At 45.2% G+C, this 24882-nt stretch overlaps 1 protein-coding gene across 2 annotated transcripts in view; it reads left to right on the top strand.

Annotated features, from left to right (window-relative positions):
* Positions 1-3142: 3142 nt before the first annotated feature.
* The window catches only part of LOC138265818 (ubiquitin carboxyl-terminal hydrolase 12A-like), a 735388-nt gene continuing 713648 nt past the window's right edge, over positions 3143-24882 (top strand). For both annotated transcript variants that reach the window (XM_069213886.1, XM_069213884.1), the window contains exon 1: positions 3143-3473. The gene's annotated coding sequence lies outside the window, so the exon portion shown is untranslated. The remainder of the gene's footprint in view (positions 3474-24882) is intronic.

The following is a 24882-nucleotide window of genomic DNA, read 5'->3' as shown; positions in this document are numbered from 1 at the left end:
AACTGCAACAATATTGTTACCTGACGAGCCGGATGATGAGAACAGTACGAAAGGAGCCAATCACCGACATGTGAACCATGCACTAGTAGAAATGTAGATTTGAAGTTTTCGTTTTATTGGACAAAGGGTGAACATGCGATTCATGAACCAATTAGGATGTGGGAAGTAGTTTTAGGAAATCTAACTTAGCCACACTGCACCATGATGAGATGTGCTATTTTCTTGCCATTCCTTTTGGGAGTTTAGACCATTTGCCCATTGTTTTCCATCTTGAGAAGAAACAAGCTTAACTCCATTGCTTAAAGACTTTTCCTTTTCTGAACTTTGATGCTGAATCCGGATGCCTTGCTGACCAAACCGATGTCCTGATGACGAAGACTATCTTAGCTTGCCAATCCATATGAGGAGAGGGATACTATCACTGATGTTGTTTGCAATGTCTATTTGCTTTGTTTCCAGGTACTAACCGCTAATTTGTGTTAGAGCCACAGTTAGATGTTTTCCAAATGTGTGTGACAATTTTTTTTGCATGAAGCCCAAACATGCTATGCTAATCTGATGTTAGTTAGTGATCCCACTGATGAGGTTCGCTACATGAAATAACAGCTGATGTCTTTTCTTTGCTGAATCTAAATGTATGTAATATTGTTTGCGCAGTTATTCTTGTTATTAATTTGCGCTATAACTTTAGAATGTGTAGTAGCTCAAGCTTTGATAAGATTGCGATTCTTTCGCCGCTTTGGACAGCCAGTGTTGTTTCTGTATGTTTATCATTTGATCTTGAGAATGAGTTACATGACCATAGCATTGTTAATAAAGGGAAATAAAAATTCAAACTTTTACATAGAAGGTGTGGCTGTTCATGACTGAAAGGTCATGGTGTGTGACAATTACTGATTCCTATTGATTAATAATATTATTGATTGTTAATGGTTATTGATCTGTGCATGTACGGGATATATGGTGAGAAAACCTCGAAGCTAGTCAAAAGGTTCATCGACCTATTCGCGTCTCCCCTGTAAATTTACTTATTAAGGTCTGACGCGCTAACAGTGGTGACTGCTGTAGTTGTTGCTTTCCTCTGCGTCATCTCACAAGCTGGATCAGTATCAGCTCCATCTTCTCTTGTGGGTTGGTAATGTTGCTTGTGTGTGTTTTCCTTAAGTAGTGATGAGTTTACCTCATTTTAACGCCTCCCCTGACCCAGGCGTTACATTTTGACGCAAATCGGAGTTAACTTCATTTTTTGGGCCCGCCTCCCACCCATGCGCCTTTTTTGCCGGGGTGGATAAATATGGGGCTTGGGAGTTAGAGTCGTTTTTTGGACTGGAACGCCTACCTTGCATCTCATTGACGCAAAGACCATCTTCAAAACATTTACCACAACATTCTCTTTCTGTCTACATCAGCTCTGGGGCCCCACACTCGATTATTGCGGGCTCCAAAATAATATCCCTCCCACCATTCAGTGTCTTTTTAAGCTCTCTCATGCTTGTAACTTTTGTTTTACAGTTAGTAGTTGTTTGTGTTTTAAAGGCCTTGCTTGTAATTTCATTACAATAGGCCTGTTAGCTCTAAAAATGTGTAGTGTGCTAAGTCCTCTAGGTGCTAAATATATGTTTTCACTGAATTTCTTTCTGACATTTTCTTTTCATGTGGTTATGCGCTCTAGGGACTAACTATAGGGTTCTACCCCCCCGACCCGACATCTCCGCTCCGCTGCCCTCGCAACCGTCCCATGTGTCCGCAGAACTACAATCGGCGGTAGATCGTTCTCTCACCTCGCCGCCAAAACGTGGAACACTCTTCCCACCCACCAGCACCAGACCAAAGACCCCTTACCTTCAAGAAACTTCTCAAGACCTGACTGTTCAAGCAGTAGCAGCATCCCCCCTCTTCTTCCTCCCCTCCCCCTCCTCCCCCCCTTCTCGTCAGCGCCTTGAGACCCTCACGGGTGAGTAGTGCGCTTTACAAATTCTTGATTGATTGATTGATTGATATGGCCATGTTTCTTAGATATGCAATTTTCATTGAGGTGTCCTTTAGGGGCTGTTCTGAGCATTACAGTCTAATGCCAAAAGTTTATTTCTGATAAAAGTTTTTATTGGGTTTACATGATAATTATATATGTTTTGGTAGTCTCTCCTTATTGCAGTTATGACCATGATTCAGGTCAACTTAACATCCTTTTTACACTACTCTTGATTTGTTTGGGTGACCCTTCCAGTTTATTTCTCTCATTACTCCTCCGTGGCTATATTGTGTCTTTTTGGGGGGAATTGTGTTAGCTAGCCAGCAACTCTGATGGTAGGGTGGTGAAAGTGGCATTCTATTGGAATTAGCATGGGAGATTTAAATTAGGATGCTAAAAGGCAACGTTTTCATTTTTGTCTGTGGATAGAGGAAGAAGGTAAATGTAAGAGCTTTAGTTATATGCAGGGCCACTAGAATTATGTGGCAGGAAAAGTCCAAAGGATGAGAGACACGGTTGACCAATTTATGTGGCAAGAAAAGTCCAGTTATGAATTTACAACGCCAATAGCTCTAACTCAAGCAAATGCGAGACCTATTGCATTGCAAATGGTTGTTACATTTCTTGTTAACCTTCTCTGTTAAACTTTTTAAGTGTGAAAGATAAATTATCATATGCTTACGTCTATGCCACTAATAGATTAGTAAAATGTGATCTCTATCCCTAGGCAAATCGTAGCTTCTCCATCAAGTGCATTAAGCACACGGGTTAATAATGGTGTCCTTGCAATCATCCCCAAAAATATGTCAGGCATGCAAAGGTTTCTGCACACTGGTTTGTTCTCGCCGTAGCTTGTCATGTAAAGGTAGTCCCTACCAGTTTGCCCCCTCCGTTCCCTCTCCCTGTACCACGGCACAGGTTACATGGACCTAACTTAAAGACAGCACTGGAGTTTTCTTATCGTCGTTCTGAAACCTCTTGCACTATTCAAATCAAGTCTCCATGAATTTTTGGTAACTAGCTTTGTGTTTTTGGTTTCCAACGTCTTCGTTGCTTTCCACCAAAACACATCAAAATGCGCGAGAACATGTCATACTTTGGCAATACTGCCACCTACTGATTTTCGATGCATGACCGTTCATGTCAAACTGCATTGTAACAGGAAGCGTCAGAACGAAAGTGAAAGTTCGACAGTTCTTCTTTTCTTCCCTCGACGAGTAGCCAATTCTCATTAAATCAGCACAACAGGAGATTGTCCGACATCGCACAGCGTGCAGTAGATATCTTTAAAGGAGCAAAGGAAATTGACCAGGAGAAATGCGACATTCGGTAGTAAACTGTTCCTAAGAAAAAAACAGATGCGTGCCATAGTTTCGGGGCGTCATCGTAAAGTGAGAACTACAACAGTTTACCTGGAGGTCCGTCCCAATTCTGGTACTTTCTTGAAAGCTTGGAAGCCTTGCCACTGTTCGGACAGTTCGTATTTCCGTGTCGCGTGCAGGTAAGTCACGGTTTTTGCGATAAGTGTTAAAGATGTGTGACTCAAGTGTAAGAAACAAAAGGCCATAAGGGTTATTTCGACATCTTCACTCCGTTCTGACTTTTTACTTGACAGTGCTTTGCGTTCTAACGTTTATGACACACAGCTTTAACAACTAAAGCTGCACGTCCCAGAAAGAATCTGATGTAAGCTAAAAAGCGACTGCTGTCGGAAGGGGCCATGCAAAAGTCAGACAGGAGGGCACTTGCATACATGCCACACAACATTTTTTAGGCGCGGGAAGTGGGACACTTTTAACAAACATTTGCAATGCAACGGGTCTCGCATTTCTCCTTTAGAGCTATTAGCAGTTGTAAACTCCCAACCGGACTCTTCTTGCCTCGTTAAATGAATAAACAGCGCGTTCGCGCTGCTACAGTTCACTCATAGTGTAACCTATTGGCAAAAGTGCAATTATCTATGTAACCGGCAAAAGTGCAATTAACTATGTAACAGGGTCGATGTCATGCAAAGCGCTCGACTTCTGCCAAGCGAGATCGCGCTGCAAAAAAAGAGAAAAAGTCATCCACAAACCGAACGGAAAACAGCGAGTCGTATGTTTTCAGTAATTGGTCGCTGCGCTCGAGGAGGGTTAACCACCGGAAAAGGCATGATGTATGCATGCCTTCCACTAATGAAAGCAAGCAGATTTTAAAAGGCAAGCCCACAAACCAACGAAAGACACTGATGTGGCATAAACGGGGCTCTGAGCCCTTTTCTAACTACTACAGCGTCTCGCAAGCGATACGCATGTGCATGCTAGCGCAGACTCGACCCTAAAAAGTAATCAGAATAGTGTATTTCCTCCATTGACTTCTATTGAAACAGAGGCAATTTCAGTCCGGAGGCAGCCAAAATAAATACATTTTTTGGTTAAAAAATCAGGAGTCTTACCCCCTGAATCAGGTCTATCTGGTGGGATGGTGCATCCAAGAGCCACTGAATATAGTTTGGAAAAGGACACTTTAATGAAACAGGTGCACAAAGCTTATACCTACCTTAGCTCTATCGCCTTAAATAATCAATCTGTCCCCACTAGACTCCTTGTAACTATCCAAACCTACCTCCCCCTCTCCTAAGAACCCCTCTCAAAATTGCACCAGTCAAAATCCAGCCACAAATCTTGTAATTCAAACACCCCTTCTCAGTACCTCGTGCCTACATCATTGTTGTCATCCTGTTCAAATCCTGCAACTTCCCCCTTCTCCCCCCAAAAATATCAACTCGGTCTCAACTTGACCAACGTTTTGCTGTACTCACTTTTAAACTTCTGTTCACCTGCCAAAACACCTGTCCATCAACAGCAACAAATAAACCTAAGCACCAACTCACCTTGCCCACCTGCTGCACTAAAATAGAGAAGAGGGATCGGTGGGTGGGAAAAAAGACCTGACTAACCCTGTCCCTGTCAACCGGGGTGCACTATCACTTAAAATGGCACCTGGCAACTGTTACCCTTAACACTAATTCAATATCAAAGCCCTGCCCATACGCCTCTAGACCAATCAGCTCTGACCCCTGTCCCCATATCCTACTGTGAGTGCGTCTAGCCTTATTTAGTCTTTTATAATTGATTGATAAGAGGACTCGTTAGAGGTTTGATGGACCTTTTGAATACGCTTAGAGTGATTCCACCATGGCTCATAATTTCAATCAGCAATATAACTTTATGAACAATAAAACACCATCAATCTCTAGAAGTCAGTAATCTTTACACACCATGACTCATTCAGCCATGAATAAACACACCTTTTAGTAAAGTAAAAATGTTTATTCCCCTAGAATTACAATGCTATTATCACATAGATTAGTCTCAAAACAAAATGATAAATGTGTACAAACAACACGGGCTGACCAAATCGTCTAAAGTATCTCAATTTAGCCAGAGCATTGATAATTAGACACTTGAGGGTTACAGTACAAATCAATAACATTAATAACTGAAAAACAGATATAGTATACATCTAAATTCGACAGTTAAACAGAGTCAATCCTTTGTTAATAACATTTATAAGTACATGTGGACTTACTAACTAATCCTCTAATTTGAATATCATGTGTGGGCTTCATGCAAAACTTTTTTAGTCAAAATTAATTTGGAAAACTTTACTCAATGATAATTTGGAAAACATCTAAGGCTTTATCAAAATTAGGGGTTGGTACCTAAAAGAAAGCCGAAATATAGCACAGAAGGAATAGCATTTTGTTATACCTCTCCTCAATGAGTTAGCAAAAGGTGGTTTCTTTGTCAGGTGGACATCTGTTTTGTCAGCATCAGCAAAGGGGAATTAAAAGGGATTGGCTCAGCCACGGTTGAGCTCTAAGTTAACTGAACCTACTTAGAGGACATTAAGCTAAGGAATCAGCATTAACATAAATTAACAGAACACATGGATCTGCGGTACTCCATGAACAGGACTGCTAAGGGGTAGAATGATATCGAATGAACTCAAGAAGTGGACTAGAATTCCAAAGTGCTGTCGGATTAAGTTAAACTCATTGAGTATCTTCTCACGCTGTCATTGGTCAGAAAATCGTACGTTTACAGTAGGACTGTTGGAAATGGCCCTTTTTGCAGGGTTATCCCCAAACGTTTTGTGTTCTTCCTCGTATTTTTTCAGGTCTGTTTTTGCTGGTTTATTGTCTCTGTGCACTTTACCACTGCTAATCAGTGCTAAAGTGCAACTGCTCCCAATAGAAATTGTACTGTTGATTGATTTATCCATGATTGGCATATTTGATTTACTGGTAAGTCCCTAGTAAGGTGCACTAGAGGTGCCCAGGGCCTGTAAATCAACTGCTACTAGTGGGCCTGCAGCACTGGCTGTGCCACCCACATAAGTAGCTCTGTAATCATGTCTCAGACCTGCCACTGCAGTGTCTGTGTGCAGTTTTGATTGTAACTTCGACTTGGCAAGTGTACCCACTTGCCAGGCCTAAACCTTCCCTTTTCTTACATGTCAGACACTCCTAAGGTAGGCTCTAGGTAGCCCGAAGGGCAGGGTGTAGTGTATGGTTAAGGTAGGACATATAGTAATGTGTTTTATATGTCCTGACAGTGAAATATTGCTAAATTTGTTTTTCACTGTTGCAAGGCCTGTCCCACTCACAGGTTAACATGGGGGCTACCTTTAAATCTGATTAAAGTGTAGATTCCCTTTGGGAGCGGATAGACATGTGGCGTTTGGGGTCTCTGAGTTCACAATTTAAAAATACATCTTTTAGTAAAGTTGATTTTAAGATTGTGCGTTTGAAAATGCCACTTTTAGAAATTAGACATTTTCTTGCTTAATCCATTCCGTGACTCTGCCTGTTTGTGGATTCCCTGTCTGGGTCAGTTTGACAGTTGGGCTGTTCACACCTCTCCTGTAGACAGTGACACAAAGGGGGCTGGGGTGTAGCCTGCATATCTTTATTAGCCATTTGTGCTGGAGGGGAGGAGTGGTCTCTCACACCTGAAAGGACTGTTCCTGCCCTCACACAATGCCGTCTCCGACCCCCTGGTGGGTGCCTGGGGACTAGCCTGGACAAGGAAGGATCTTGCAAACACTTGAGACTTTGCTTTGAAGTTTGCAAACTTCAAAGGCAGAACTGGGTTTCAGAAGCAGACCCAAAACCCCAGACTTTTAGAATCTTTCGGGAATCAAGAGGAACCTCTGCCCAGGAGAAGAGCTGAAGGACGAGTACTGTCCCTTTGCTGTGTTGCTTTGCTGGACTTGCCTGCAGTTGCTACTTCTGCCTGAAAAGAGTGCAAAGGGTGAACTGTGCTGTGTGTCCTGCTTGAGAAAAATCTCCAAGGGCTTGGAGTAAAGCTTGCCTCCTGTTGGACACCAAAGACTTCAGTTTTCTCGACTTGCAGCACTGGGAACTGTGTGTTTTGTGCTGTCCAAGAGGAGAAACCACTTCGACGCTGCCAACGACGCTGCTGGCCTGCACGGAGTCACATTGCCCTGCTTCGCACCGTGACCCGTGTCTGACCGACGCCGTCATCGGACAACTTCACCGAGCCGCTGCTTGCACTGCGACCTGTGGGCCCCGCACTCCGGCATCACCTGCTCACACCGGAGCCTGGGCATCCCCAACGACATCGCTCCTGCTGACACCGGCGCTGCTGCCTGCACCGTGGCCTGTGGGCACCGCTCGTGAGGAGCACGAAGCCCCGTCCCGCACCGCAGCCCCGGTCCACCGACGCCAGCACCATCGGCTCCAATGTCGTCACCAGGCATCCTTGCCTGCACCGTGGCCTGTGGACACCGCTCTTGAGGGTCACGAAGCACAGTCCCGTCCCACACCGCTGGCTTGGGCCTACCGACGACAGCGCTTCCGCAACAACGACGCTGCTGCCTGCACCATGACCTGTCGACACCACACATTGCACCGCCCCTCTTCACACCGCAGCCCTGGTCTCACCGACGCCGCTGGACGCAGTCACCGAGCCGCTGCCTGCACCGTGACCAGTGGGCAACGCACGTCACATCGTTCCGCTTCGCACCGCAGCCTCGACGCCATCCACGCCAGCGCACCTGATTTCATCAGCCCAGAGTTCGATCCCCGAGGTGCGTGACTTCAAGGGCCCGACGACTCCTGCAACGACTCTGGAACCGACACCAGTGACACCGCGCTCCGGAGCTCACCACAAGGATCGCGACGCCCTGCGAATCCAAGGTACTGTTTGCAGGTCTTCCCGACACCGCAGCAGGCCCACGACTCCGAGGCCAGCCTGAACTTTTAATTTTGTTGTTCACAACGCCGTGATAGCCCCAGGAGATATGGACTTCAATGAACTGTATTTTTAAGAACATCTTGCAGCATTCACATTTTTATTACTGTATGTTGGATTTTTTTATCGTATCTGGTCTTGTTTTAAATAGATAAATATTGGCTATTTTTCTAAAACTGGTGTGGTGACCTTTTGTAGTGCTTTCACTTATTACTGTGCGTTATGTGCAAATGCTTTACACATTGCTTCTGAGATAAGCCTGACTGCTCCTGCCAAGCTACCAATGGGGTGAGCAGGGGTTATGTGAGCGGGTATCTCCCTTATCCTGACTAGAGTGAGGGTCCCTACTTGGACAGGGTGCAAACCGACTGCCAACTAGAGACCCTATTTCTAACAAGGACCAATAGGCTCTGAACTATAAATCTAAAATATAACTAAACAGTCTTTCACATGTCGATGACTGGATCCTCGTCTCCTGTTCACATCGTCAGGTTCGTCAGGTAACTTTTAGTTGCAATCCTAGCTGTAATCAGCGCGGCCATTGTTCAATCCTGGGAACAGCTTCTTTTCTCACATCAAACCTACAATGTGTCCATTTCTAGTGCAAGACATTTTAGCAGGCAGGTCTAATGGAAACTTTAAAACCTTTACAAATTGCATGGTCAGTGCCATGTGATCAATGCACAATATTAATTCTTGACTTTCATAAAACATTTACAAGCATATATTCATGTCTTGTAACTTAACATGAGGCTCTGTCGACTAGGTCTAAACCTCGTAACTGATCAATGCCTAATATTATGTAAGTAAATACATATTACTAATATTTTTATGCGACCCACTAATACATTTTATTCTACATGCGCACATCAATTAAACTTTAAATGTGAATTCATTTTTAATTGTTGTACATCTTATAATGGCCACATCAGTGGGCACTTTCTCCAAGACACATGATTATCTCTATGTTATCCTATTTCTGGTAAATCCTAAACAGTTAACCTATATCAATCAATCAAAAACATTTATTAAGCGCGCTACTCTCCAGCAAGGGTCTCAAGGCGCTGTGGGAGGGGGGAGCCGTATTACTGCTCAAAAAGCCATGTTTTTAGGTGCTTTGTGAAAGTCAGGAGGTCCTGGGTCTTGCGTAGGTTGGTGGGGAGGGAGTTCCAGGTCTTGGAGGCGAGGTAGGAGAATGATCTGCCTCCGGAGGTGGTACGTTGGATGCATGGGACTGTGGCCAGGTCGAGGTCAGCAGAGCGGAGGAGACGAGTAGGTGTGTGGAAGTTCACTCATTCATTGAGGTAGGCTGGTCCAGTGTTGTGGAGGGATTTGTGAGCATGGATGAGGACTTTGAAGGTGATCCTTTTTCTGATGGGCAGCCTATATACATTTATTAGTAATTCAGCTTTCACACCACCACCTGCCCGAAGATCCAGAGGGGGGGTTAGGGCCTTCAGCCGACCACATTGGCATGTATGCACTTCTGAATTTTTTTATTGCGCTCTTTGGCATAGATTGGGGTCAATAGGAAAGGGTGTGTAGTGCGAAGGGCAGTGAGGCGATCACAAAGTCATTTGGCATAGATTGGTGTCAGTAGGAAAGGGTGTGTAGTGCAAGGGTCAGTGAGGTGATTAGAAAGTCGAAGGTTGGGGTTGAATCCTTTGGATCTAATTCAATGTTCTAACTAATAATCGGTGTTTTTTTCTCTCACAACACCTTGCAAAGGTCAGTGCAGAATCTGAGGGCTTAAATGACTCATTTCCATGATGCTTGAAGTGTATGAACAGCCAGACATCAGGACATCACCCCCTCATAGGACCTCCTCGTCCTAGTTATTATGTTAGTGAGGATTTCACAAGCCAAAACACAAGAATGGAGCTTGACACCAAAACTTCATGAACTACTCATTGTTTTCTTAAAATAAGCTCAAGACACAGCCGCTTTCATAACACCAACAGCAAACTTGCCCAAGAAAGCATGCAACACATCAAGCCGATAATGCATGGTAAAGGTGTGATGAGAATGCCAGGTAGCAGCCCCACAAATTTTCAGGATAGAAATACTCACTGCCTCAGCCCATGAAGCGGACACAGAATTAGTGGAGCGGCCCTGAACTCGAGCTTTAGGAGCCAACCTCTGGGATTTATATGATGGCAAACTGCCAAGCGCACCCATCTGCTGACATTGGATGTAGACACCTTTTTCCCTTTAGCCACCCCACCACAGGACACAGACAGAATAGGGCAAAAACAAAAGCATTGAGTAAGCTGCAGATAAATTGCAAGAGCCCTCCAAACATCTAAAACAGAAGGACCTTGAGCACCCTTCTCGCCTGGGAAATCAGGATGAACAACTTCCTGCTGCAAATGGAATTTAGAGGAAAATTTAGGGAGAAAAGCTGGATCCAACCGCTGAGTCGCCCAGTACATCAGAAATTGTAAATAGGGATAGGAAACCATTAAAGCCCCTATTCTCCCAACCTCCGGACCGAAGTAATAGCCAAGAAAAAAGCCAACTTAGCAGATAACCACAGCAAATCGGCCTCCACCAAAGGCTCAAAAGGGGACAACTGGAGACCCTGAGACAGTCGGCAATCCCAGGAGAGAACAATCACTGGACAAACTGGTTGACAAAGCCTAAAACTCTGCAGTGACCGAACTACCAAAGGAGCAATTCCATCCAGGACATCCTCAAACCCCTACAGGTATGAATAGCTGCCAATTGAGCAGCCAGAGTAGAGGGGCAAAATGTTTAAAAAACCCATCCCTGAGAAACTCAAGAATTTTAACCGGCACCCTGGCAACAAGATCTACCCTATGAGAGGCATACCACCAGACAAAAGATCCTAAATTCCTAATGTAAGACACTTAAGAGTCGATTCCCTGCGGGACCTCTGAAATATCCTGTGCTCCCAGGGAAGAACAACCCAAGGACTACAGCGTTAAGCGCTCAAAAGCCAAACCATCAGTTTCACTTGATGAAGGCAGGACAAAGATATGAGGGGGAATTAAAGCAAGGCCGGGATCACTGGAAGCTGGACAAACCTGCCCCTGGATAACCGCAGCAGCAGTGGGAGTCAAAGGCAGCGAGGCCAAAATGGGGCAATCAGGATAACAGACACACTACCCACCCGAAACGTCTGCAGCACCCTCGGGAGAAGGGGAATCGGAGGGGAAGCATATAGAAGACCCAGTGGTCAAGGGATTGAAAGGGCATCACCCCCCCCAACGCCTGAGGACACGCCACCTCCAAACAGAACCAGGGAAGTAGGGCATTGTGGGGAGAGGCAAAGAGGTTGATCCAGGGCTCCCTGAACCAGAGACAAATGACCCCGATCAGGGGCACTGACAGTTGATACAGAATGAAGAAGGCAGGTTGCAGCTCAGGCCGTCTGCATGGAAATTCAGCTGACCCTAATATAGACCACCCTCAAGGCCCTGAGATAGGACTCTGCCCAGGACCAAATTAGTGAAGCCATATGATCCAGAGAGGTTCTCTCTGCTCCCCTCCCCAATGATTTAAGTAACATCAGGCCACCTGATTGTCGGTACGGACCAACAGGTTTGTCCCCAACAATTGGTCCTGAAAGGATTGCACTTCCTACCAAATTGATGCCAACTCCCACCAATTTGAGGAGCGAGCGATGTCCTTTGGTGACCATTGACCCTTGGCTTCCGATGACCTTCATGTGGCCACCCAACCCCACAGACTGGCATCTGTTGTCAACAACAGAGGAGGGGGAATATGGAAACTGATCCTTTTCTCCAAGTTGGGAGTGTGGAACCACCAACCTAATTCCTGAACCAGAACAGGGGTGAGTGGAACCAAAGAGTTGTGGTCTGGAAGGGAGGGATCCCAGTTGGACAACAGATGATTCACAAGAGGCTTGAGGTGAAGGCGAGCCCAGGGACTCACCGTCATGGCGGGAGCCATGAACAAGTGGACCCTCTACCAAGTCCGAGCCCACAGCTGAGACAAGAGAGCAGATAGTAGATGTTGTAGTGTCTGTCTGCGAGCAGCAGGAAGAAAAACTGCCCCGTCTGAGTGTCGAAGAGACTGCCAGTAAACTGTGGCCACTAAACAGGGACAAAATGAGATTTAGCCACATTCAGTTTGAAGCCCAAGTGCTGGAATATGTATATAGTTGTTTCCTCCCCCAGCAGAGCCATAGGTAGAGAGGAAGCAGAAATCAAACAATTGTCAAGATAGGGAAACACAGAGAAACCCTAAAACTGTAAAACACCCACAGCCGGAGCCAGTACCTAGGTGAAAGTCCGAGGAGCAGTTGACAGCTTAAAGGGCAACACCTGAAATTGCAAAAAGAGCCCTGTTTGCAGCAAAACTCAGAAACTGCTGGCTATCCTGATGAACAGGCTTGTGAAAATACCCATCCTCTAAATCCAGGGTTGCCAAAAAATTACCTTGCTTGATTTGAGTAACGATGGACTGCAAGGTGTTCACCCGGAAAGGTTCCAGCTTCACTGACCTGTTCAGAGCCTTCAGATCCGATATTGAATGGCAAGAACCATCTGGTTTCAAGACCAAGGAAAAAATTGAGTAGAAGCCCAGTCCTTTTATTGCCTCTGGCACTCTGATGATGGCACCCTTTGTGAGCAGTTTCTCCACACCGAACAACATAGTAGTTTGATTTAGAGTGTCCCTTGATCATGGGGTATCCTGAAAGTGACCCGGAAATTGAGGGCCTGGAAATGGAATCCGATCCCCGTGACTAATGACTGACAGAACCGACCAGTCGACAAAACCCGACTCCGGCATAGTCGTTCCTGACCTGCACCCTGGGACTGCTGTTTCTGGGGCCAGGACTTGTTGGTGAATGCAGCCCACCGACCCCAGGCCCGTCTAAAAAAAAGGGCTGAGAACAGGACATTACCCCCTGAAAATTCTGCTTCCTAAAGAAATATTTCTTCTTTTGCACACATTGGAGAGGGTTCAGCAACCTCTCCTCCGCAGAACATTGCACAATAACATTCAACTCCTCTCCAAACAGCTTAGAAATCTCAAAGGGCAGCTTATGAATCAAAGCTTTTTGTGCAGCCTCAAGTCATCATGATTTGGTCCACAGAGACCTCCGACCAGTCACAGCCGCCATCACCAAAGAGGAAAAAGCCCACAGGCTATCATACGTGACATCAGAAAGAAACTGGGCCAACGCTTCCATTTGTGCCAGGATAGGCACTGGATACCCTTGATCCTGAAGACAGTCAAACAGTTCTTGAAATCCTTAACGAGAACCTGTGAGGCATAGGCAGAATAAGTACTTGCCCTGATTCTAAAATTAGAAGAAGCATAAGCACGTTTCAAAGCAGCCTCCACCGTCTTCTCGATAGGATCTGATAGGGAAGCCTCCTCTGAAGACAAGGAGGATGAAGAGGCCTGACGGCCTTGGGGACCTTAGGGATCTGCGGGCACTGGTCATCAAATTGCACCAACTGCTATCCCTTGCCCAACAAGTGTGCAATATCCTGTTCATCAACATCCTTCCACTCCTTAGCAAGAATCTCCTTTATAATATGATGCAAAGGCAAATCATCCACCACAGAGGCACTGAATGGTGAATAAAAGCCATCATCCACCTGAGAATTATGCTAAAAACCAAGCATGTCCCGAATATGAGCCAACATGTCAGAGAAAACCTTGCCCTGCACATATTTACCTTTAGGGGAATTGTCCATTTCATCAACATTATCACCTTTCTGTTTCTTTGCAGAATGCTCCGTCAGTGTAGTCCAGTGTGAGTGTAGCGTCATTGTGGTGTCAGTATTCATTTTGCAATGAATGATGACATTACAATGACAGTGTGTGCGATATGCATGTTATGCCAGTGTGTACCCAGTCATGTGTGACACCATTGTGTACCGCCCATATGCATGCATTACTATGACCTGTATATGCCTGCAGTGGTCTCGACCTTCTGTCAATGCCCACCCAACATACCCTGGCAATGCAGCGACTCTACCTTCGAGTCCGGCTGTGGGGGGGGTTGTGTTTTCTCTGTGGGCCGGTAGCAGCTGTGATGGGAGGGGTTGTCCAGTCATGTCTAGTCAAAGATCGGGGTGGAATGGTGAAAAAAGCTGAGTTTTCACCCCTTTTTCCCTGTCAATCTGCCAACTCAGACCCAGAGCTCTGACCGCCACTTTTTTCCTGGCGGTGAGGGACATCCAAATCTGCACTGCGGGAAGAGTGGCTGGGATCCAGCAGGCTTCCACTTTTCCCTATGCCGCCGTTGACGCAGGCAGTGTTTCTTGGCGGAGACGGCGGTTTGAATGCAGGCTTTCATCTGTGGGGCTGTCAACATCTAAATTCGGCAGACGGACCATCACAGCGACGGACGGGCTTTCAGTCGAAAAGTCGACTGCGGGACCGCTACCGCCAATATGTAAATCAGGCCCTTGGTCTCCAAGTTCCCAAGGTCTAGTGTAATTAGGACATAGATTAGGACAGAGATTGCTTAAGAAGGTCATTGGTTTGTTTCTTTAATAGCTTTAGCCCAATTTGAGGAATCTTCACAAAAACTTTCCTTTAAAAACGTTCATCCAGTGTGGCTCCTGCTTAAAAGTTTTGCCTTGAGCCATCTAATGGGGGCCAAGAAAAAGAGGCAAGGGTTACTAAAAGTGAGATTTCCCATTTTAATTCTCAGAGCATACTGTGCACTCTGGTACAGAAAAAAATAGCTTAATGGAATTACATAAGATTTGGCAAAAACTCAGAACTTCACTCAGAAAAAGTGCTTATTTGTGAATTGGTGTAAATCTGTTCATCCTTTTTTGAGAAATAAGTGTGTTACAAGGTGCTTACTGTAGGCATGAAGAAGTTAATACTAATAAAAAGTTAGAGACATCTGCACTGTTGGTGTGCAGATATGCTGTGATAGGCAGATCCTGATTGGCTAGTCACAAAAATAAAAAGTATGTTGTGGTAGCTATTACAGGACTCAGGGACACAGTCACTGACTGGCAATGACAATTAACAAACTAAAACAAGTGATTATTATGTTCTGATGTATGTGTGTATGCATTGCTGTTTATATAGCACAAAAATAGCTGTGAAGCAGCAGAGCACAAATTAGGTTAAATAACATCAGTGGCAACATGAGGGGGGCAAGGTAGGCACACCCTGATTCTGAGTGCCATGTGGGTGGATCCCTAAGGGATCTGCCTTATGTTGCCTAACCTTGCTTCCTATTGTGAGGTTGAGTGCCCACGGTTGATTGGGGCCAGACCCCATGGCCACTGGCATTGTGCAGGTCGCAGGCAGTGAACTCTTAGGTTTGGCTGGCTGTAGTGGCTTGGGCTAACCCACTGCTGCATAGGGCTTAAGGTGGTGTGCAGTGGGACGTTGGCCATCAGCTAGGAGTTGGTGATCTGTGTGAGTTGGCAGCATGGCCTTGTCAGTGAGAATGATGTTATAGTTAGGTATGATAATAAGATCTGAGCTTACGTTAAAAAAAAACCCAGAAATTACGTTTCTCAAACCCAGTAGGACCCTGTCACAATGCATAGTGTCATCAATGATGTCACTTAATTTGTCGTGAATGATGTAATATGTGAGGTCATAAGGAGTGCCGGACCGGGGTTACTTCAATAAACTATTATTGGCTAATCTCACTGGTTTTAAAATGTTAGTTGTTATATAATTTCAACACCTAACTATAATGTCGTGTCACTTTAACCATTGTTTTTTAAGTGACACAGTGACACACACACCACAAACACACACACATTATTATAATATATATATATATATATATATATAGATATATATATATATATATATAGATATTTGTATATAGATATAGATGTATATATATATATACATCCTCAAAGGCAGATTAAGGCTGTTGCACAGCAGAAAGGTGCCAGTGATAGATACCCATTATGCCGTAATATGCCATTACCGAACTCTGTAGCCACACTCCATTAACTATATCTTGCCACTCTACTATGACCTGTGTTCTCAAAATTGTACTTTGCAATGTATAAGTGTTGCTGTAAATGCTGTGACTTCAAATGGTATAAGTTGTGTAATATGAAAGGGTATAAGCAGTGCAGGGAGAAGGTACGAGTTAAAGTTAATCCAGTGTGGCTACCAAGTTCAATACACTGTATATGGTGGTGAGGTAGTTATAATAATTTGAAGGGCTGCATAAATTATAAGCTTAAGTTATATCTACCATTTTAGAGTTTCTATTGTTTGGGTAGTTTGGTTGGTATAGAAAGAAAAAATAAAGTTATAGTAATATAAGTTTAAATTAACTTTAGAATTTCAAATGTTTATGTAGTTTAAGTTTGGTATGTAAAGAAAGGATAAATAAAGTTTCCCCAAATATAACTAAGGTATCAACTTTTTTTAAATTTAATTTTAATTTTTTTTTTTTAATTTAAAATTGTTTCAAATTGCAGTGTCCAGTGTTGTTGTGTGGAGTGTTGTTAAGTGGAGGAGAATGTCATACTATTTAATGTCACACAGTGTAGTGTCGTAGAGTGGAGGGATGTGGCGTACAGCGGAGTAAAAGAGTGGAGTGGGGTGAGTGAAATATCATACAGTAGAGTGGAGTGGCTTAGAGTAAAGTGGCCTAGAGTGGAGTTGCGTACAATGGAATAGCATAGAGTGGGTATCATAGAGTTTAGTGGAGTACAGAGGCTTAGAGTGGATTGGCGTAAAGTAGGGTGGAGTAAGTTAGAGTGGAGTGTCTTTCAGTGAAGTGGCATACAGTAAAGAAGTGTACAATGGAGTGGCTTAGCAGACAGTGAATTGGAATAGACTGGAGTGACTTAGAGTGGAATAGCATAGAGTGGAGTTGTGTTCAGTGGTATAGAATAGAGTGGAATAGCATAGAGTGGAGTGGAGTCGACTGGAGTAGCACAGAGTGGAATGTGTAGCGTGAAGTGGCGTAGAGTGGAATAGAGTAGAGTGGAGATTTGTAGAGGGGAGTGGGGTGGAGTGGAGTGGCATAGATTTGAGTGTGGTTGTTTAAACACACATAGGGTGAAAGTGGATCAACAGATGTAGATGTAATATGGCTGGAATAAGGATTATTGGGTTTAAATGATAAGTTTTGGCTAGTAGGTCTAAATAGTTTAAGTAATGTTAGAGTTACAACTCTCAAACTACTTAGAGCCTGATTTAGATCTCGGCAGATGGAATACTTTGTCACAAACATGATGGATATCCCGTCTGAAGTAATGCGATCTTCATAAGATATAATGGAATTGTAATGCTACAGACGGGATTGCCTCTGCCAAGAACTAAATAAGGCCCTTAACTATATATTGACCCTCACTATATTGTGATATACCACATTACATGCTATTGCAAGGCAGTATATGATTGGCTAATGGCTGTATTTATAAAAAGTAAAAGGCAGCCATGTAGTTTTCAGCAGGCTTGTATTGCGTTCTAGTCAGGACTTTAGATACAAGTAAGTAGTAGGCTTTCTTGTTGTTTCCTAGCTATTACCACCTAAGTGGTAATAGCTAGTGAAATTTATAGTTTTCTATTTATTTTTAAAGAAGTTACGGAGAAATGTGTTGGTACTCAGAAAGTACCACAATAGTTACTGAAAAAAGATATATAGAAAAAAATTAAAACACACCTTAGTACACTATGTAAGTGAAATAGTGTAGCACAGTGAATTTGTAATTGGTAAGCATTTTTTTTATTTTTTTATTAAGGTTTTTTCAGCATATAAAAACAAGAACAAACAGTATGCCATCAGTTACCACATATAACAATCATATCATATTTATGGCACATTAGTAGTGGTGCAAGTACAAGTATTCTACCTCAACCACCATTCAGTATTATTCCCAAGTTGCACAATACATTCAGTCACGTCTTGGGCTGTCAAGTTGTAAATGGGCTCCAAATGTCGCTCTTAGCAATATTCCATATTAAGCAACCCACATTTGGGCTTGGGCATGGGTTGTAGTTGTTTGACAAGGGTGATCAAGCATACCTGGGGGTAAGAACACACTTGTTCCAGTACCATGGCTGATAGATCTTTCACCATTCGCTCCCAGAACTGCCTGAGCACGAACAATTCACGTCCGCCCACAACCGATATCTGGTCAGCTTAGCAAGGATGTAGTACTTTTGTTGTAAGTATTTAAAATGAATATTCATAACTTACAATTTGGCCTGAGCTTTCCCATCAGTGTACAACAGAATCTCGATTCCTCCATCGTCAAGGGTGTGTCAAAGGTGGCATTCCATTTGTCTAACGCTGAAGTGTGGGCTGTTTGTCAGTCATTTTAAGCTGAATTGTACAATCTTGTGATGAGATTCCCACATGCAGGGATGATATGTGAATGTAAGTTGGGGTGTCTGGCGTTGTGTGTGCAGGATATCTGCCAAAGCAATAAACTGTCCTGTTTTATTATTATTTTGCCCGTATTGACATGGTCTAGTTCACCAGGTTCGCGGGTGTCTGATATGGCCGGGTGGTGTTTAAGTGGGAGCTCTGGGGTATATAGAGGGAGCTTCTTAGTGTGTGCACCTAGCATTCTCCATTCCTTCATGGTACAGTGAATAGTTTTAATTTCTTCTCTAGCACATCCATACAATTATGTGGCAAAATAGTGTTGAGGGGAATCATCAGACTCCCCTGCTAAGTGTGGTGAATATGAATGGGAATATACCAAAAACGCCTGGGAATATAAGTAATATAAATATAGGTTCAGCGCATCAAAACCTCCTTGTGCAAATGGAAGTGTCATTGTGACCCAGCTGATTCTGGGCTGCTTCCACCCCCAAGTTAGCGCTCTCATATGTGATTGTACAGATTTGAAGAATTGCTGTGGCAGCACTATATAGATGTTAGTGAAGAGGTAAAGAAATATGGAGAGCACTATCATTTTCATGATTGCCACTCGGTCTGCCAGTGAGAGCAGCATTCTGAACCATCTGGTCACGTGCTCCTCCAGTTTTGATACTGCCTTCCTGTAGTTCTCACTAGCCACCAGATGTGGGTCTCAATGAATCAAAATGTCCAAATATTTGACTGAGACTGTACTCCACTCTAGAGAAAAGTCCAGTGGGAGTGGGTGTATGCTCAGTGTCAGGGGAAATACAGCTGATTTCGCCCAATTTATGCTGATGCCAGAGTACCATTCAAAACGGGGCACTAGGTGTAAATTGAGGTCACAGATGTACAGCATCGTGTCGTCGCACATAGAGGGAGACACTGATGGGCCTTAAACAAAAGAGCAGCACAGAGTTCGCATGCCAGGGTTTCAAGGGTAAGGGTAAATCAAATTGGGAATGGGGGCAGCTATTTGCACACAGGAATTATTTCTGATGTTTGTCTATTGAGACACACTCTCGGTACTGGGTTGGTGAATAGCAGACGTACCCATCTAAAAAAGCCTCAGGCATGCCCAATGCGACCCAAGACTGTGAACATGTTTTTCAATTAAATCAAAAGCTTTAGCAATGGCCAGCAGTACCACTGCCATCGCTATGGAAGGGTCTATTTGGTACAGCAGCGTGAGTAACATTCACAAGTTATGTGCTGTGGAGTGGGTTGGTATAAAACCTGATTGGTCCGGTAGTACTAGATTCGTCATCAGTGGTTGGAGTCTAATGTCCATTATTTTGTTAGCATTTTGAAATCAGTGTTTAGTAGCAATAGCTACCAATAGCACTCACAATATCCAGGTTGTTGGTCAGGTTTTAATAACTTGATAATTAGGGTCTCTCGGAGAGGGGAGGGAGCACCTAGTTATGATATTCTTTGATGTGCATAGCATGTAGAGGCGGGGCTAATAGTTCCTTATATATTCTTTATAAAAATTCACCCATCAGGATGTCCTGGCCTGGTGCTTTTCCATTGGGAAATAAGCATTTAGCCTCCCTCATTTCCTCCTCTGTTACATATTGCACTAGATATTCCCGTTGACCTTAGGACAGCCACGCTAGGGCTATATCGTGCAAGTACTCAGCGGCTTCTGTTTTTGTGGCTGAGCTCCTGGCAGCTTAATGATGTGTGTAAATGTCCAAGAAGGCAGACCGAATAGCTGGTGTCCTGAATCTATCTTCGCGTCCAGGGTCAGTAATTTTGATAATGTGGTTCAATGCCCAGGTGGATTTCAACTGATTGGCCAGGCAGTGGCCTGGGTGCCTCCTTCCCCATATGCTCCTGCTAAATGAGGCTGGAAGAGATGTCAGAGTTCTCTTTCTGCCATATCATTGTAGTGTGTTATTTCCTCCCTTATAGCAGCAACGGTGGTGGGCCAGGGCACTGCCTTGTAGTCGCCCTTTGTATGTTTTCGATCTTATGCAATTGTGTGCGTATATTGCGCGAGGCACCAGCCTGCATACCCTTGCAGTCCCCTGAATTGTTATTTTAAATGGTTCCTAAAGGGTGTCCTCTCCCTCTATCGACCCCGTGTTTTTCTAAACATATACCACTATAGGTGATCGCAAGCCCTCTCCCGGTATACTTGGTCCCACAGCGCTTTGACCTGAAAGGTCAATGCAACTTGTGTTGGGGCGCGCATGGTGATGGACACCATCAGCTGGAGCGGTGCGTGGTCCGATAAGGTTTTGTCAAGATGTCTGACATCTACTGTCCAGGCTTTCACCTCCCAGGTAACTAGTCAGTAATCCAGGTGGGATCACGAGCTATGGACCGAGGAGGTGAATGTGCTCTCTAGTTTGTCAGGATTGCTTAATCGCCATATGTCCACCAGTCAATATCCATCCATGCTCTTTCATAGGATCCTGGTGGTTTGCCTGCCATGCCAGTCAGTGTGCGCCGATCTATCTTGTATTGGGCCTAAATAGGTATTCAGGTGTACACCCCAGAGGATGGCAGACGGTCATATGGAGGGCACCCTGATCCAGAGCTGAGTATAAAGTTCAGAGTCATCAGTGTTAGGCCTGTATGTCTTCACTATAGTCACCAATTTGCCATGCAAGCTACCTAGAATTATTGCATATCTACCTTTATCGTCGGTCTCAGTGTCAGTGACCGTGAAGGGCACTCCTCTTTTTATTAAGATAAGCACTCCTCTATAGAGTGAGGAGTAGGAAGAGGCAAGTCGAGTCGCCATGCTGCAGGCGCCCATTGTGTGCTCCATGTGGTGTGTTAGGTGTGTCTCTTGGAGGAGGGCAGTTTGAATGTGGTGTCTGTCCAGGTAGGCTAGCACCTGATGCAGTTTATGGGGATTGTTATGCTCCCATACATTCTGAGGTCAAAGGTCATATTTCCAGGTGTTTGGGCCATACTAGCTTAGTCCGTATGTGGGAATTGCTAAACTGTATGTTAAACATTATGTGGCGGTATAAATATTGGCGGTTGGCAATGTTGAATCTTTGGCAAAAAAAAAAAACATAATAACTCCTCTTCTCTCACACTTCAGCATCCCAGTTCATGCCAAAGGCATCCCGGTATCCTGAAAAAAAGAAGCATACTATCATAAAAAAGGAGTAACAGTCAACAGCATGTACTGGTATAGCACAGTGGACAGTCATGTGGGGTGTACCCTCCTAGGGGCGTCCAGAGACCCAGTAGTACACCTGGTGGACAGGGGTGGCCGGGAGGCTCGTTGGTTATGGACATTTAAGTCATTTGCGAGGAAGCATTGAGCCAGGCACCAGTAGGAGAATTTACGAGGTTCCAAGCCAGGTGGATTCAGTGTCAGTCTAGGCGAGGGGTGGTACAAAGCATTTCTCCAGGGTGGGAGGGGGAGTATAGTCCATCGCCCTCGTGTCCACCCACCTCACCTGGATCTCCATCACATATTTAGGCTTGAGGGGTTTGTCTCCCCCTGGGTGAGTAGAAGCACATTGTTTGAGAGCAATGATATATATAGACCCTTATAGTGTCCTAGTAATCATCCCCTCAGTTTTTCTCAGTGCCGCCCTCAGCATCAGGTTGGTTGTGGGTGTGATATGGAAGCTTTCTAATGAACTCCATTGCTGACTTGGGCGCTGAGAAGACTTTCAAGGTCCCTTGGTGTTCTATGCACAAGCAAGCAGGTTGAAGCATTGCATAGGGCATTTTTTCTTTTTGGAGTTTCTTTTTACCAGGGAGGAATTCTTTTCTGTCTGCCTGCACCGTCAATGCAAAGTCCAGATAGAATGCCACGCAGTTTCCATCTTAGTTGACTTCTTTCTTTTCCTGCGATAGCCAGAGCACTGCATCACAGTCCTGATAGATTAACAGTTTAACTATAATGAGAAGTAAAGGGCCCCCCGGGGGCAGTCACAGAGGCCAGAGATCTGTGCATCCTCTCCACCACCACCAAGTGTGACAAGTTGTCAGGACCAAAAATGCCTTTTAACGTGGTTTCTACATATAGTTCCAACTTGCCGGTGTTTGTCAATTCTGGGATCCCTGTGATGCGTAAGTTGTTAAGGCGGGAGTTCGCTTCTAAGTCTTCGTTTTTGGCCTGTATCACAGCTGCACTTTTTTCATGTGCAGGATTTTCGTGTAAATCAATTGTATGTCATCTTCTGTTGCTAAGATGTAGAGTTACACTGCTGTTATTTGCACCATCTGTTTGTCAGGCTTGATGGTCAGGCTAGCCATGTGCATATTCAGAGTATCTATTTTACCATCAATTGATTGTACGCTCTGCTGCATGGTGAGGAGTGTGCTTTTAAGGGCTGGCGTGTTCTGACTCGGTGCATCCATTTCTGGATCCGTGGCCACTGTCTGTGGATTCCTGGTGGTTCGTTGCACTTTAAACATGTGCTGTGACTAGGTTCTGTACACTTTGCCATTGGAAGCAGCAGGGGCTGTGCAGTGGCCAAAGGTCTCACCTCTGGTCTACCTTTCGACCTCCAGGACCCAAAGGTCAGGAGGTTTCACAGCATCGTCGTGCATCTAATATGCTGTTCACTACACCCCCCCACAAACTGTCTCACAGCACAACATGGATCCTGATGAAGTAGTGGAAGAAATGTGGGACAGGGTTTTCACAGGTGCAGAGATGCGGGGGCACTTCACAAATGGCAGCCCTCAGCTGTTTGTGAAGTGGGGGGCCACAACCGGTGATGCAAGTACTCCATGTATAAATTTCCCCGCGGGTGCCAGTCGGCAGACAGCGGGCACGATCGCAAGTACGATGCAAGTACTCCAAGTGTAAATTGCCCCGGGGACCAGCCGCAGGACTGCAGGCGCAATCACAAGGTACGTTTCTTTTCCTAATACAAGCAGCAGATTAGTTATAATGAGCAAATGCCATGGTGCCTTAATGACCCAGCGTCGGCCTTACAGGATACAGATGTGTCACAAGGACTGTGCAGGTCTAGAATGGTAAAAGTACCCTGCAAATGACTGTTCTCAAATGGCGGCACTGCCTAGTCCGACAGCGGTGACACAAGCGCCTTGGGGGGCGTGTCCAAGATGGCGACCGGGTCGGACTCATAGATTGCAGCTCCGTCCCCCGGCCCAAAATAAAAATCCTGAACGAAGACGCCTAGACCCACCGCAGGGTCGAAGAACATCTCCCCCAGATGCGGAGGCATTAGGGCGGGGACGGCGGCGAGCAGAGCAGCGAAGGAGCTGCTTAAAGTGATCGGCGCACGGCTGTGCTGCGGGGCGCCTGGGGCGGCCTTCCTCGCAGTGCGGCCGCGCTTTGAGTCAACCGGGCGCTGCCCGCGCCGAGGAAACGGAGCAATCTGGATTGCGATCAAGTGAAGAGCCGGGATCCCCCAGAGGCGGTGAGTGGCGGCCTGTCCGCGCAGCTGCTTCACCTCGGGGGCCCGCCCTGTTTAACCCGCGCCTGATAGACGCTGTTTCGACCGCGCTGAGGAACTGCACACACGCTGAACGGGCCTCCTCCGCCCCTCCGGAAGGCAGGAAGGCCCCTTAAACAATCAGGGCAGCAACCGCGAGGTGCCGGGTAAGTCCCCAGGCCCCGGGTACCAGAGACACTAGGAAGTTTAGCACACAACGCTGCAGCCACCTAGAATAGTGGTAATGAGAAGACGAACGTGCACAAGATACACATCAACCCACCACTCCGGGGACAAAGAAATGCAAAGCTAAGCTGGTGGGGCCGGGAGAAAAATTATCAAATCAGCGCAAGAAGTTAACAGAAAAGTAGCAAGCAGCAAACTACAGAAACAGCTGAACCAAGTGGTGCTTGCTAGTAGGGGACAAGAAAGAAAGAGTGGGGGAAAAAAGTAAAACAACGGCCGCCTGACAACATCAGGTACTGTAACGTGGCACAACCTAACTGCACCGTTTCAAACACGCCACCAACGCCAAAGCGCCTAGCCAGAGCGATATAATTAAACAACGCGACGCGAACCCCAACGACCAACAACAACACTGAACGTAAACTTCCTAATGGGAAAACCAAAGACCCCACGAGCACCCCCAGGAACCATGGATCCCACTACACCTCCTCCACCAAATGGGGCCTCAGATACATATCAAGCCCTTCAGAAAATGGAAGCGACATTGCAAACGCATTCAACAGAACTTGAAAAGGTGCTACAAGCCATACTTGACACTAAAATAACTTTGGAGGCGAAGATTGGCTCAGTTATAGAGGATGTTAACTTGCTCCGCACGGACCAACAGGCACTAACAGAAAAGGTCGCTGGACTGGAAAAAGACATGTCATTCATCGGCACATCTATGCTTGAGGTTAAATCACAACTGAGAGATGT

This window comes from Pleurodeles waltl, chromosome 11 (assembly GCF_031143425.1).
Source record: "Pleurodeles waltl isolate 20211129_DDA chromosome 11, aPleWal1.hap1.20221129, whole genome shotgun sequence".
In the NCBI taxonomy this organism is placed as follows: domain Eukaryota; kingdom Metazoa; phylum Chordata; class Amphibia; order Caudata; family Salamandridae; genus Pleurodeles; species Pleurodeles waltl.
Note: the sequence above shows the minus strand (reverse complement) of the source record. Positions and strands in the feature narration are given on the sequence as shown.